The 13135-nt window shown below is 46.2% G+C and overlaps 1 protein-coding gene across 4 annotated transcripts in view; it reads right to left on the bottom strand.

The window, feature by feature from the left end:
• Trappc9 (trafficking protein particle complex subunit 9) overlaps positions 1–13135 on the bottom strand; it is a 429432-nt gene that overhangs the window by 344421 nt on the left and 71876 nt on the right. The gene's annotated exons all lie outside the window — the stretch shown is intronic.

Genomic DNA, 13135 nt, shown 5'->3' with positions numbered 1-13135 from the left:
CTCCACCTACCTATGTCCTAACCAATAAAATGGGCCAAGGCAGTTCCTTTATTAGCCAATGACCTTCCTCCATCATGACCCGGAGCAGTCAAGGCCAGTAAGGGAGGCTTCCAGCAGAAGTAAAAGAGCAGTGACAGTGGCAGCTCCATTCCTTGAATACACCAGCAGCTGCCACCCTGAAGGTCCTGTGCATATGAGCTACGCCATCCAGGATGTGTATAGCACCAGGGAAATACAGCCTGACCAAGGGCCATAAAGCCAGTGGGCAGTTACTAAGCACCCAGGGCCACACAGGAACCAGTCCCTACGGAGCCTACACTACAATTTGTCCATCTGAGAAACATGGAAATAGACGGCCACAAAACCAAGTCTCTGATGCTGCTAGTGAGCTTCGCAAGGTAAACCTGCTTGCTGCAACCACTGCTACACAGACACGCACACACGCATATGTGCACACACACATCGCTTGTCACTGGGGAAGGAAAAGACACAACACACATGGTGAAGGCTCTCCAAGAGAGCGCAGATGGTCCCCTCCCAATTCTGCACATGAAAAGTCTGGCAAGAGGAGAAAGCAGCTTGTCAAAGGCCTTGTGTTTGACTCTATACCCGTGGTGTCCTCACTAAAGTGTTTTAAAGACTTAAGAGAAGAGGGGACAGGGGACAAGGGAGCTTCTGCCTTCTAGAAAAACACCAGAAATCAGTCAGAAGGGATGGGCAAATGAGACCTGGGTTCAGGTCAAGAGCTTGGCCTTCCCCAGGCCCTGTGCATCTCTGTCAGGAAGCACGCCTCCTGTACAGTCTAGCTGTCCTAATGTAAAAGCAGTGACTCCTTTAACAAACGAGTGTGAGCTCCTGAGGACAAGGTGACACACCACAGGGCAGCAACCTGCAGACACCAGCACTGGGCACACCTTCAACATCACTGTCTTGTACGCGCAGTTGGAGAAACACAAGACGATGGGCAGAGATTGGACTACTCGGGCTGGGAACCATGAGTCCTAAAAGTCCAGTCAAGAACTCCCCTATTGGCCGGGCGGTGGTGGCGCACGCCTTTAATCCCAGCACTCGGGAGGCAGAGGCAGGCAGATCTCTGTGAGTTCGAGACCAGCCTGGTCTACAAGAGCTAGTTCCAGGACAGGCTCCAAAACCACAGAGAAACCCTGTCTCGAAAAACCAAAAAAAAAAAAAAAAAAAAAAAAAGAACTCCCCTATTGCTAGAAGCCCATCTACATAGTCTCTGTGGGAAGAAGACATGAAAAGGATCACTTCTGAATTTGTCCCCAAAGTGAAAAATGTCTCTAGGACTAGAGAGATGGCACTTGCTGCTCTTCCAGAAAACCCGAGTTTAGTTCCCAGCAGCCATGGCAGGTGGCTCACAACCACCTGTAACTCCAGCTCCAGAAGCTCCAATGCCCTCTTTTGGGCTCCACTGATGCCCACATACATGTTACACACAGACCAAGTCAGAAACAGAAACAGAAGCTTTAAAAAGTAAAAAGTTCCTAAATGATCAAATAACCCACAACTTAGAGTCTTCCGAAGGGCTCAAGGAACCAAGCAGATCACTTCATGTGTCCCACGTTGGGAACAAAGCCTGGCTTAAGAGTCTCAGTGCCAACCAGTCCTGTGCCACTCTTAGCAAAGGCTACTCGAGTGGAGAAGGAAGAGTCTTACTCTGATGCCCAAGAGTCCCAGCACATGCTAGCACACACGTGTGTTGTCAATGGCCATTCGACTGGTGAACTAGAGTGTGTCTGTCACTCACAGTGCCTTTCTATCAGCATCCCTGCTACTTTGCTTCAGATCAGCATTTTCCCAGGGGTAGGGGCTTTCTATGGGAAACCCCAATATCCATGGGTGCCCCTGGCTACAGCACAGAAGAGTCATCTTTCAGGGCCTGGTGACATCTCGCACATATGTTTCCCTTTTCAGCCACTACTGTGCTGTGTCTCCGAGAACTCATATGGGAGACTATCCAAAATGCAATGATGTCAGAAACTGGAGCCTTTAGGGAGGCATCAGGTCTGAAGGTCCTAGGGAAGGGACTTGGCCCTCCCAAGTCCCAAAGACTAACCACGGGTGAGGCCTGGCCATTAAGTATCCCATGAGACCACATGGAAGGGAGAGCTCAAAATCCTGGTGGCTCCTGGCATCTCCCACATAAGCCAAGCTACAGGAAATCATGACAAATCTTAACTCTCTCACAGCCCATGATGCCTTAATTTATCACACTCAAAAATCAATATCTCATTTTGTTTTGATCAGGAACTTCAACAATGATGCCAGTCAAATGAGGAGCCCCTCCTGCCCTCAAGAACTGTTTTCCACCCCAGAATTTAAAGAATTCATACAAACAAAAGAACATTTTTAATAGAAAGTAGTTATCACCTAATTATAGCATTCCTTATGAGAGGAGAAAATGTGATTGCCGAACTCTTGATGGGAAACTGTTCACGGGCCACTGGGCATTGCCATAGTTGATGCTGGCATGGAAGACTAGCTCACCATGATTTCACAGCTCATCTTGTTCTTTCTAAGTAATAACCTAAGACAGCCATGTCTGCATTAGGTCAGCTATGGAATCTTCAAGGGGAGGAAGAAAGCCGTACATCTTTTCCCCGATTCTGAGAGGGGGGACAAAAAAAAACAAGGAAAAACAAACAGTACGATCATGGCTGACACACCATGAAACCCCACATTTGAGTCAAGTTCAGAGGAACATGGCTGTGCTTCAACAGCGTGACATGGTTATAGAGAAGAGCAAACCCCACTGCATGGCCGACGGGCCTCCAGTTGGCATGGTGCCTCTTCAAACCACATCTTCAAGTCACATCTGCATGAGATCCTTGCCTGTGCAGACAACCCTCGGGGATGAAGGCAACACCTCGTCAGGACACTCGCCCCAAGTTGCCAATGCTCAGGATATACAAACAACCTAAAGAATTAGACAGAGGATGCGGTGTGCAGAAAAGTACACTGAGGACCGTTTGGGGAGGTGCCACAAAGACCAGAATTTAGTTCCTAGCACCCATGTAAGGTGGTTCACACTGCCTGTAACTCCATGTCCAGAGAATCCAATGCCCTCTTCTGGCAAGCACATGAGTAATATATACAAATGACATACACTCGTGTATATGCACACGTAAATAAAAATAACATCTAAAAAAACACACAAATGGCAGAGTACACCTGTAATCCTGGCACTCAAGAGATGGAGGTGGGAAGATCCTTGGGGTTTAGCAGCCAACCAGGCAGGCAGCTCCAGACTTAGCGAGACCTCCCAACCCCAAAATAAATAAGGTGGAAAAACAACATCAACTGCTAGCCTCTGCATTTGAGGATGCACACACGCATGTGTGTGCAAACACACAAATGCATCCATACATACATCAAATAAATAAACAAATAAATGAATAATAAAGCCACACTGGAATATTATTTGGCTTTAAAAAGGGCATCCTGCCATTTGCCAAAATATGGATGGACCTGGACATTGTGCCAAGTGAAATTAGAAGCACAAAGAAGATGCCACATAATCAGAGGAGAAAGAATGACTCAGAGGTCGTCTTGAAGGAGAGCAGAGTGAAGGTCAAAGGATGCAACGACAAGCATAATAAAGAGCCTGGAGAGCCGGGTGCCCATGCGGAGTGAATTAATATGGTGTATTGGGGATTTTCATTAGGCATGTTTTAACTGTTCTGCCTCAAGAAAAGTCAGCACATAAATTGGCAGATAGATTCATCTTCTTGTAACCACTTTACTGCCTATAGCATCTCTTAGCACCTGTTGTAAGCCTCAGATACATACAATAAAAAGGGGGGGCAAGTTTCATAATTCCTCTGAAGTTGGCAGCTTTAACATCCCTTTGTTAAAACAATTAAAATCAATAAGAGCATAGAAGAGGTTGATGAAGTGGCAAACCTATTGAGTAAATTGACATCTATGGACCACTAGAGCCATCATTGGAGAATCCGGATGCTTCTCACCACTCTGGGCAATTCTCTGAGACACACCAGACATCCTGCCATAAACAAGTTTCAGTAAATTTTAAAAGACTAAAATCATATAGAGTATATTCTCTAACCACAGCAATATTAAAATAGGAATCCATAAAAGCAGAGTTTAAAGTCCCTAAGTGCCCAAAGTCAACTAGAATTCCTGTATACACCCACAAGATACACACACATTCCAGAATGCACACACATATATGCAAGACACACAGACTCCCATGGGCATTCAGACACACTCACAAGGCACGCTCACATAGACACACACACACACACACACACTCCCATGGGCACATACAGTGACATTCTTAAAATCATCTTAACTGGATGGAAATAGAAACAGACTGTGGTGATTTGAATGAGAATGGCCCCATAGGCTCATAGATTTGACTACTTGGTCCCCAATTAGCAGAACTGTTTAGGAAGGATTAGGAGGCATGTCGTCCTTCTTGGAGTAAATGTGGCCTTGTTGGAAGAAGTGTGTTTGCTAGGGATGGGCTTTTAGGTTTCAAAGCCCATGCCATGCCCAATGTCTGTCTATCTGTCTCTGTCTCTGTCTCTGTCTCTCTGTCTCTCTCTCTCTCTCTCTCTCTCTCTCTCTCTCTCTCTCTCTCTCTGCCTGCTGCCTTTGGGTCAGGATGTAAAGCCCTCAGCTACTTCTCCAGCACTACGCCCGTTGGCTTCCCACCATGATGATCATGGACTAACCCTCTATAACTGTAAGCTAGCCACCAAGAATTACCTTGGTCATGGTGTTTCTTCACAGAAGTAAAACAGTGACCAAGACACATACCATGTCAAATTCAAGATGCCCAGAAGTGCCATAGAGGGAACTGCATAATCAAAATACACACTGGAGAAAGACGGCATCTTCAACAGATGATGGAAAATTGGATATGTATGTGAACAAGAATGAACCTCATTGTCTCTCCCCTTGCACACAAATCAACTCCAAAGATATCAACGTTAGACAGAAGCTTTGAAACTTCTGGGAGAGTGCATAGGGAGTACCCTTCAGGACACATGCTCAGGTAAAGGTTTTCTGAACAGATCTCGGGCCACACAGGAAACAGGACCAACAATCCTCAAGTGGGACTCATGAAATTAAGAGACTGTGCAGTGAAGGCAACTTCGTCGATTGAAGAGGCAGCCTAGGAAATGGGAAAAGCTCTGCCAGCTGGACACCAACAGAGGATTCGTGCCTAGAATACACAGGGCGCTAAAAGCTAAACCAGAAAAGAAACCACCCAATTAAACAGTGACCTGTGGAACTGGACAGGACTCAGAAGAGGAAATATGAATGGCTAAAAAAATATTTTTAAAGTCTTCACCAACCTTAGCCATCAGGGAAAGGCAAAGAAAAGCTTTTGTAAGACTTTTATCTTCCTACAGTCAGAATGGCTAAGGCTAAGAAAACACGACAGCAAATGATGGTGAGGATGCGGGGACCAAGGAACCCTGGTGTGCTGTTGGGGAAGTGCCGAGTGGTGCAGATGCTATAGTGCGGCAGTTCCTCAAAAAAAGTAGAAATTTCTAAGATGGATGTTTTCACCAAGAAAAAAATAACAAAGTGCAGAACATTCATTCCTGTAAATGATATTTGTGAAATAAAATGTGAGATTGTGTCAGCAAAAAAAAAGTAGAAATCAATCGAGCATGCACAGTACCTATTACACAATGGAATTTCATTCGCTTATAAAGAAGAATGAAATTGTGAAAGCTACAAGTAAGTGGATAGAGCTGGGAGACAGTGTACCGAACAAGGTAACCCAGACCCAGACAAACCAAGGTCATATGTTCCCACTCAGCTGTGGCTCTTAGTAAAAGCCAGGAAAGGCAGATCTCAGAGAGTGGTAGAGTTGAAGATGATATGAAGGGAAAGAGGAATAAGGAGGAGAGAGGTTTAGGTTGGGAGAGAGGTGAGAAAGTAGGACAATGGAAGGAGTCAGGAAGAAACAACTAACACTTGGAAAGCTTAAAAATGTACTATTTTAAAAGTTCCATTTATAGACAGACAGACAGACAGATAATTTAAAGAGTATAACTAAAGTTATCGTACATAGGAAAACATGCTCCTTCCAAAAGACATAGCTTGCCAAATAAAAAGGTCAGTGCTTGGTATGTCCCAGGGACGCCCAAAATAAAACAATCTATATCATTGTTCTTGGTTACCCACCAGAATTTGGTATTAAGGCCTGACTGCTGAAGACAGCACACACTCTGGGTCACAGGACATGAAGAAATCAAGTCCATGCTGACCAGGAAGTTTCCTTCCTACTGGCTGGCTTTCACAGTACTAGATGGTGCTTTTGAGGCTGCTGGGGAGCAAAGTCATCAATAGTCTTGCCCACTGCGAACCTGTGAGCTACAATGATGACCCAGTGGCAAGAGAGTCGCATGGGTGCAAGAGTGGCAAAAACGCTATGGGGGTAACCTACCACTTTCTGTAAATCAAAGGCCAGCTCCACAGGAGGAAACATGTCTGCTGCAGTAAATCTGGCCAAGAACCCACGGCTGGAGCACTCACAGGCCCCAGAGTTAATCTATTACTATCATTCTGCTGAGTGAACATGATATCAAACCGTCCTCTAAATCTGTATCTTCTGTACCATGAAGATCAATACAGCACTCAGTCCTTGTCTTTGTCACTGTTTTATTGCTGTAAAGAGACACCATGACCAAGGCAACTCTTAGGAAAGAAAGCATTCATTGGACGCCTGCTAATAGTTTCGAAGGCTCAGTTCATTATCATCATGACGAGAAACATGGCAGCCTGCAGGGCGGCACTGGAGCAGTAGGTAAGAGCTATATCCTGATCCGTAGACAGAGGGACACCTCAAAGCCTGCCACCAGCAACACATGACTTCAGCAGTGTTACACCTACTCCAGCAAGGCCATAGCTACTACTTCTAATTCTCAAATAGTGCTTCTCTCTAAAGACTAAGCATTCAAATATAGAAGCCTATGGGGGCCATTCTTATTCAAACTACCACAGTCCTCATCAGAGAGGTTTCTGTATAGAGCAGATAGCAGTTCATGCAGAAACTTACAACTGGTTAAAGCACAGAGAATAAGTGTCAATAGATGTTCAGCCACAAACGAGACACACACACTCCAAGGCTTAAAAGCCATCAAAGAAGGGAAGAGGAGGATTGCGAGTGTCAGAGGTCAGGGAGGACCAGCATGAAACAGTGGCTTCTGACAGGTCCACTTCACTCCTGAACTCAAAGCAGCTGTTTTGCTTGCACAGTTTCAAGCCAGTCATGTTCTGTCCTGGAGCAGGGAGGCCTTGTGAATCCCCACCCCTGAGAAGCTGTTGTCACTGATGGCTTCAGGGGAATGGACAGTCTGTTTTCTTCGAGGGTTTGGCTCTTGGTAGGTAGAACACACTTCCAGAGGATAGCCCCACACCCAGGAGTATATGGGCAGCACATATTGAACTCTATGAGTAATTTTTTTTAAAAAAGGACAGGAAGTTAAGGGGGTTGGGGAGGTATAATGAATCTGAGAGGAATTAGGAAGAGAAGGGGAGAAAAACAGGTGAATATAACCAAAATCAATATAAATTCTTAAAGAAGTAAATATTATATTTTAAAACGATTCTTAGGAAAAAAGAGTACAAAGTCAACTATTTAACTATATACTATAAAATCCAGGAAATAAAACTATACTCAAACTAAGCACAGAGAAAATAACCAATGAAGTGGAAGATAAGGAAATTAGCATCAAAGTCAGTTTCTGTGGCAGTGAAATGCTTGCCAAGACTGGTGGCCTGGGCTAAATCCCTGGAGTCAACAAGGGGAGAAGAGAAAAACTGGTTCCACAAAGTTGTCTCTGAACTCTGACGTATGCACGCCCTGGTATGAAGGCATGTGCATATGTGCACACAGTTAACTGATTAATTAACTCATTAATAAACTCAATTAGTTTGTAAAACCATTAATAAACCTTTAGGAAAGAACCTCAAATAAGTTCCCTAAGAATAAGAAGAGACAGGGACAAACACATACACACACACACACACACACACACACACACACACAAAACCATACATGATCTCAACACGTAGTTCAGTTTGTCCCTAAATTCACAATCCTCCTGCCTCAGCGTGTAAGGAAGTGCACCACCCCTGACTTAAATAACGTACATGGCAAGAAAAATGAACTCAGCTTTGCTTCCCTCTGCAGCAGGACAGGCCATCTTTAAGGAGGAAAAAGTTACCTGTTACTATGAAAAAGATTAATAATACGACAGTGAGAGAGGCACCTAAAGCCTGTCGAGAAAACGAGAAAACAAGCCTCTTACTAACAGAATGCTGATGGGATTAAACGAACGTGCTTGTGGCGTGTGAACCACCTCCCACAGACATTTCTCTACATCTGTTCTTCACTTATCTACAAGGCGATAGACTGGAGGCCCCAATAAGCAATCATTCAAGCTACCAAGAGATTCAATATTCCTCTGTTCCTTTTAAGTATACAAACACATTCTACCAAAGCAAAAGGCAATTATGTTAAGCTGCCAGCTTATTACATAATTATCCATTTACACCGCTACCTAGGAAAACTTTTAAGCTCTCCAGAGGTTTTCATATTGCACCAGAAAAGAGGAAACACCCAACAAAGACTCAGTAAACAACTCAAATCTGCAAATCTGCCACGCAGTACTGGTCAGGTAAAACCACGGTATTGTAACAAAATATAAACTGACCCAACCATGTACAGTAACAACTATTAAAGGTCTTTAATAATACAGAAATGTCTGCTGTGTCATGTTTAAATCAGGTGTGGTGGTTGAGTGCCCTCCCACAGGCTCATGTATTTGAACACTTAGTCCCCAGATGATGTCTGTTTGGGGAAGTTGTGGCAATTCTAGGACGTGGAACCTCACTGGAGGAATCAGTTCATAGCCTTGCCCCACTTCCGGTTTCCTCTGCTCCGAGTGCAGCCAAGACATGATCTCTCAGTTTCCTGCTCCTGTCACTCACGCCAGGCACTGTACTGAACACCCTGCACATATCTCCTCCAGCTGTCTCTGGACCTCTGTGTCTCTTAGAGCAAGGCTAAGGAAAGCCAGAGCTATTCCTGGTCTATGGAGGAAGAAAATGAAGTGTAAAAAGAGTCTCCCAATTCCATGTGACATCCGCCAGTCACAACCTCTTGTTTCTAAACATGCACAGTCCTCTCCCTTCCTTCCAACTACCCCATACATTGCTCACACTCCCTTACCCAACACTGAAAGCTATGAGAGGTGAGAGGACGAGCCCACTTTCCACACTCCACAGGTGCTTGGGCTCTTCGAGAATAGCACACCATCCTGCCCCCTTTGTCTCGTTACATGCCTGGTGGAGTCTCACTTAATACAGTTTGAGACACAATTTGAGGAAAGGTAATGTTAAATTAACTTGGTTCCATAAGCATCGGTCACTTTCTGGGCACAAATACTGACAAATGAGGGAAGATGAAAGGTAAGTGTGGTCCCTGTCCCCAGGAGCCCCTAACCTGGTGAGGAAGTCAGAGGGGATGTAGAGCAAAATGAGAATGAACAAAAACAAGAAGGTAGACAGGAAGATGTGACTGACTTCTTCATAACAGGGGAACTGGGAGCAAGGACAAGGGCTGAGCCCACTAACAGGAGCAGTGTACACACACCATGCTTTGAGAATGAGAGTGTCGGGATACATACAGTGCCCGGGGGATGGCTGGGAGCATAATAAATTAGGCTAAAATGATGTACAAGTGACTCATGAGCATCTTTGAGATGGCAGTCAACAGGTGAGGGGCTGTTGCTGCAGACTCCAGCTGCATGCTCAGCTCATGTGCCAAGGGGATGGCTCCAGCTTCGCTGTGAACGTTGACTAGAAGGAGCAGATCCAGGAGACGGGATGGTGATGTTAGGAGGCCCCGCCCTGACTCGAGTAGCATGGCTGAATGGCTGACCCTGTGCTGTGACTTCAAAGCAGGGAAGAATTATCCCAAGGACAGAAACTGAAATAGCAGAACCACCACAATGAGCCAACAGAAGACACAGAACAGGACAACAAGGTGACTCCAAGAAGTTTAGATTCTAAGAACAAAAACCTGATGGCACCCTTGACGAAAGCCAGAAATAAGGGAGGAAAAGTAGGCCCTGGGAGAAGACAGCCCCCTCAGCTGGAAGCTGATACTCGGAGGTCACAAACCGACATCTAACCGGGGAAAAAAACACAAGTAAATTGTTTGTTTTAGATCACAAAGTATGTTTTGAGCAGACCAAGAGCTCCAGTCTTAAACCCCTACTATAAATTTTCAAAGATGTTTTTAATTTATGCCTCCATTGACCTTTTCTGTAATTGCCATTTTAATAAGATTTTTTTCCATAACAAACCATTGTCTTCAGCATATAACTAATTTTGTGATGTTTTGCGAACCAAAACTTCTCTTGCAGCTGCTTGGTTTTCTTTCCCAAGGTGACACAGGTGAGCTAAAAATGATAGCGCTGAGTCACACTCCGGAAGGCACTCGGCATCGGAAGGCCGTTTTGAGTTTAAGACTAAGGGACCACAAGCTGCAACAAATTGTCCAGCAGACACTTCTCAACTGCCATGGCTACCTGGCCTCTGGCTGGACCAGTCTGCTCTGCTGCAGCTCAGCAGAGAGTGGGGGAGGGGCTGGGTCCTCTAGAGACACTAAGCAAAGTCACCTCTCCTTTCAAGTCCCACCCTCCCCAGGCCCAAGAAGCCTAGTAAAATGAGGCTGAGGTCTGGCTCATCAAGATCAAGGCCCTATCACAGCATAATCTAGTCAGGCCAAGTCCCCGTCTACTGACGAATGGCAAACTTTTAATGCATTTTCTCTGGGCTATGCAGCATGAGCTGGCGGTGAAATGAAGGAGCAGTTGAATAAATTAAATCTGACATTTTCCATCTCACCCAATTCTTGTCTTTCAAACCAACCACCCCCGCGTCTGAGTTGACAGATAATCACACCAGAAGTATCAGGCACCCGCTGACACAGGCTTTAGTGGGCTCAGCTCTGTCACTGGCTCGCAATGAGACCGCACATTCACTGAGCGCAGGGGGTCTGCTTGAGACAACATGGGCAACACAAAAGGGTACTGGACTCCACACCCAGTAGGATAGAATGGCCAAGCTGTAATCCCAGATCCTTCGGGCCCTACCCAAAAGGTGTAGGGCCTATCAGCCGATCTCTCTGCTTCAATCTCCCCTCTCACTAGCTGCTGCCCTCAACTGTGAGGGCTGGTGTGACCTGTGAGCACTGAGGGTGCACGCAGAGCCCAGCACACAGTGTGAGCGCTCAACAATTACCATAGCCAGCAGTCTCCAGCCACTGAAGCCCTGGCAAGGCCAAGGCGGGTCTCCTTCTCTCTACTCCGTTTGCAGAAAGATATAGGGGGTTATCAAAAGAGAAACACTAAGCAAAGGAGGAAATTAACTAGTGCCAGGGCCATGACACACAAACAGGGTACAGAGGGCAGGCCCACCTAGCATACTAAGACGGCTCTTGACCTGAGAAGCAGACAGGCGGACAGGGAAAGCATGGTGTGGGGGCCACGTTCTTACACACCTCCCCACATCTGTGCCCACATACTAGCCACAGACACAGGCAAGGGGTTCACAAATCCACCTGTTTGGCTGCTTGGAGGCAGGGCAGGGCTGCACATTTGGGTGCATTTGTACCAATACTCATGCTATGAACTTTGTCAGCAGAATGCATAGCATCAGAACAGAGGGAGTCGGCTCACCATGAAGCCCTGCAGCACAGCGCAAGGTACCACCACTCAAACCACTGGGTCACCTCAGAGGTGCCAGAGCAGGCCTCTGCTGCTACCTCAGATGTCTACCCTGCCCCTAGGTTCACCTGCAATCTCATGGCTTCTGGAAGGTCAGTGCCTAAGCAACACGCACTGTCTCAGCTCTGACCTGGGGTGGTACCATCATGAAACCAAAGGGGACATGACCACAGCCACTCATGCTGTCAACTCTTTACAGGTTTGGTCCTTTTTGCCAATTTCCAGAATCTCAGCGCCGAGTGAGAAACCCTACCTCGCGATTTCAGTTTGGATTCAGTCAGCAGCTTCTCTTCTCTTACTCTGCGCTGATACCAAGCCCACATTCTGAGCACTTACATCACACTTAGCAGTAAATAAGGGCTGAGGTAAATGCGTCTGAAAGAAAATGAGTCAGAGGTCTAGGGAGATGGCTCGGCTGGCGTAAGGACGGGGCCCAATCTCCAGCATCCACCTAAAACGTGAGGAATGTTGTGGCCCTTATCATCCCAGTGCTGGGAAGGCAGGGACAGTAGATGCCTGAGGGGCTGACAAGTAATCGAGACTAATTGATGGGGCTGGAGAGAAGGCCAGTGCTAAGAACAAGTTCTGCTCTTCAGGAGGACCCAGGCTTCACTGACAGCACCCACGTTAGCTAGCTCACAGCCACCAAAGCTACCTCTGGCCTCTGCAGGCACTGTGCTTGCACACATACACATCCCCACACAGAGACACGGTGCATATAATTAAAAATAAATCTTTTTTAAAAAGACAGTTGGCAAGCCCCACGATCTCCATGAGAGACTCTGTCTCAAAAACCAAGGCGGATAGCTCCTAAAGAGTGACACCCAAGGGTCACCTCAAACTTCCACAAGCAGACAGGAGTCATATACACACATGACTCAGGTCATGTGCATAGGAACACACATACACACATACACACACACTAAAAAAAAAAAGAGAGAGAGAAAATCAGTCAAAGGTTTAAAGATGAGAGTCAGGAGAGCTAAAAATAAAGGCTCCCCATCTGTTCCCACCTGTGAAAATCCTGCAGACACCAGCTTTGTGGTAACACCCCTAGCTGGTGACACCCTTAGCTGGATGAGTCTTAGAGCTGGAGAACCATGTGCCATTGTGGGGACAACCAAAACCTGCCATGGGGGTACAGCACACAGCCATGGTGTTTTCAGAGCGCTGACGGCAGCCCTTCTGCATTGTGACTGCTGACCTGACACCGAGTCTTTCATTCTACAGTCTGAAGTCAAGCTCAGTAGAACAGAGACGCAACAGGCAAAAGAGCCCGGATAACGGCACCTGCCGACTGCAAAGCCCACAGCCCACACATCTGCCCAGGGAAA

This window comes from Microtus oregoni, unplaced genomic scaffold, assembly GCF_018167655.1.
Source record: "Microtus oregoni isolate MIOR12 unplaced genomic scaffold, Mior012 000022F_ref0000154, whole genome shotgun sequence".
NCBI classification, from domain to species: domain Eukaryota; kingdom Metazoa; phylum Chordata; class Mammalia; order Rodentia; family Cricetidae; genus Microtus; species Microtus oregoni.
This window is presented reverse-complemented; position numbering and strand designations above follow the sequence as displayed.